The sequence below is a fragment of the Astyanax mexicanus genome, chromosome 18 (assembly GCF_023375975.1).
Source record: "Astyanax mexicanus isolate ESR-SI-001 chromosome 18, AstMex3_surface, whole genome shotgun sequence".
NCBI lineage: Eukaryota > Metazoa > Chordata > Actinopteri > Characiformes > Acestrorhamphidae > Astyanax > Astyanax mexicanus.
The window spans coordinates 25,990,200-25,993,583 of record NC_064425.1 but is presented as its reverse complement, the minus strand read 5'-3'; positions in this window follow the sequence as shown (position 1 = coordinate 25,993,583).

Sequence of the window (3,384 nt, the reverse complement as noted above, 5' to 3'; positions counted from 1 at the left end):
TGGGCGTGCGCACGCATGAAAAATTCAGCCTGGGCTCCTCACAGCTGCAAATGACTCATTCCTTAGATGTAAAGTTTGTGGTTTGTGTGGAAGCGCTGTTGTGGAACTGAAATACAGAAAGTAGCATTTTTAGTGTAACAATTTAGTGTAATATAAAATTTAGTGAAAATACCCACTTATAATTCCTAGTTACTCCATCACAAGTTATTCAGGCCATTCTACCATCCAGAAATCTTTTTTTTTATGTTTAAAATATGTTGCATTTATTAAAACTATTTGGTCTCATTTATTGCAAACATGCTATCCTTTAAATAAATTATGTATATATATATAGAAACTTTCTTTGATTTTACCAAGTGTAAAACCCCTGGAATATAATCAAGAGGAAGATGGATGATCACAAGCCATCAAACCAAACTGAACTGCTTGAATTTTTGCCAGGAGTGGCATAAAATTATCCAAAAGCAGTGTGTAAGACTGGTGGAGGAGAACATGCCAAGATGCATGAAAATTGTGATTAAAAACCAGTGTTATTTCATATTGATTTCTGAACTCTTTAAACTTTATGAATATGAATTTGTTTTGTTTCCATTATTTGAGGTCTGAAAGCTCTGCATCTTTTTTGTTATTTCAGCCATTTCTCATTTTTTGCAAATAAATGCTCTAAATTACCATATTTTTATTTGGAATTTAGCATAAATGTTGTCTGTAGTTTATAGAATAAAAGAACAATGCTAATTTTACTCAAACATTAACCTATAAATATCATCTTTCCAGTAAACGTACACTTTATGGCTCAACATTTTGGGGCATTAGACATGAGGCCAACAGATTTATTTATCTGTTCCTAAAATTCCAACTAGATATGTATGAAACACAAGGTCTTCAAGACCTAGTATATCTATGCCTTCTAGTTCTATCATTTAAACTGACCTGTTTTACTTTATAGGAATAATATTATTTTTAAATTCACAATATTATTTTTAAATTCACCGTCACATATAATAAGCATTTTCTATTATTCAAATTGCTCATTAAAATGTTTCTTGAATTGTTCAGTATCAAATCATTCTCATTTAATTCAAAATTCTAATATACACTGAAAACAAATCAATCAAACTAGTTTTGAGTAAAACTCAAAGAATCAAAACAATCCAGCTTTAAACAGATTGTTTCAGCAATTCTAAATCACAGTGAGAGAACGTGTACAACAAGAGAACACCTTGACAACAAAAGGAGAACTCCCTGTAAAACAAAAGAAGAACTCCCCAAAGTACTGTAGCTAAATGCATGATTACCCGTACAGAAAAACATAAGGAAGGAAATGAAGTCGTATTTCTGGTAAAGATAAAAAGATATGCTAATATTTTCCACCTGAACATGTGCACAGAAGCCCACCCACAGTCTCAGCTACTTTCTGCAGTTCTCTTCAATCATGTTTTAATAAATGCACTGATGTTAGACCTTTTTGTGTTGCATGTAATACAATTAAAATGAATGTTAATATGTTTATAAAAGTGTTTTAAAATATTAAAACACTTTTCATTAAAATATATGAAGTAAATATAATAAAAGTAATCATTACAAAAGTGAAAACATTCAGCATATGCATTGTGAGTTGACTACCATAAGCTGTAGGGTACCAAATTCTACCTATGTAGAATTTACCTATGCCTGGTACCAAATTGAAATTCTGTTTTGCCTATTGGGTAGCCTGGAATGGCGCTAGCCCGGCGCCGGTTGAGGGCATTGCTAAAGGCATGTAATTCATGACAATTTAATCTTGATTTGTTTTGTTGATGTTGATTGAGAGATCTTTTGAACATGAAAATAAACGTACATTTAATGGAGAATTCAGGAAAAAACAGATACAATTTTATTTGCATATAGTATGAATTATTATATGGATTATGATGGATATCTATATATTGATGATGTTAGTAATATTATTGAGACAATATTAGATTCATATTAGTACAAATCACCAAAAGAGAACTGAGGAGGGCAGCAGAAGAACAGATTATTAATAAAGGTTGACGTTTAGCTTTACTTTATACATCAAGAATAGAACAGATATTTTTTGACAATGTTCCAGAGAGTCCTATTCTATGAATACTTCTGTATGGGGTCAATACAAGGTGTGTGTATGAGTGTGTATGCATTCGCACATCCGTGTCAGCAATGGGTGTCTACAAACTTTAGACACATTGTGCATGTAAAAAAAAAACACTTTGAAAATCAGAAAAAAAACATTCACAACAACATGATATCAGGTGTGAAAGAATGCAGAAACATGTTCACATACTGCCTGAAGACGTGAGACCACAGAGGAAGGAACTGTGGGCTGTGTTTATTCTACAGTAAGTGACAAATACCACTAACAGTTTACAGAACTGCAGCAGCTCTACTAGTAATACTTCACAAACATGAGCAGAGGTGGGTTGTAATGCATTTCAAGTGAGCTTTTAGGAGTTTTTTTAAAAGACAGTAGTAGTCATTTTTTACACTGAGGATCCCTGAGGGTTCCGGTAACCCTAGCTAGTGGATTGTCCCACGTAGCTTATTTTAACACGGTAAACATGCAGACTACAGTCCAATATACTCACAACTGCACAATGAAAAGCTAGCACTTAGCATGGCTAACAGCTAATACTAATGCTGCTCCAGCAGTGCTACCCGAGGTTAGCAGCAGGCTACAGGCTGATAATATTCTGCCTTCAAGTCGTGTCAGAGATATTGTATTTACAAGATGAGAGCAAATGAACGCCACCACAAACCCGTATTTACCAGTGGGAAACTCCGATTTTTAGCTAAATCCCGAGTTTCCCATGTCGGGGCAGGTCAGTAACAAGATGGCATGCCAGCTTCCAGTATGGATCCTGCTCCTACAGCTCCTAAAACTTTAAGTTTATTAGCAATAAGCTAATAAATACAAGTTGTTTTGAGTTTAGTTTTGAGGGCAACTTACACTAATGTTATTAAGACATAGCAACAAAGCTAATTAGAAGACCCAAAAAGTGTTGCCTCATGCCCTTTGATGCATGAATTATGAATTATGATTTTTTTTATGTGTCTTTGACAAAAACAAATGTGACCTTTTTTTTTTTTTTTACAAAGTTACAGACATGTCCACTACAGTGGCCTATGTGCGCTTAAGCACCCAACATAAAACATATTGCACTGTATGCTAGAAAGGGTGGCAAGTCTCCATCAATGTCATTGTCTTGGGCTTTTCAGACATATTTCTGGGGTTAAGTGCAGGCAGATGGTCCTCATCATCTTCTTAACTTTCAGCATCTTGACTCACTGCATCCTGACTGTCTGCATCTCCTCCATCATCTCTATCTTCTATGTCTTTATTGTTCTCTGTCAGCCACTTATCAT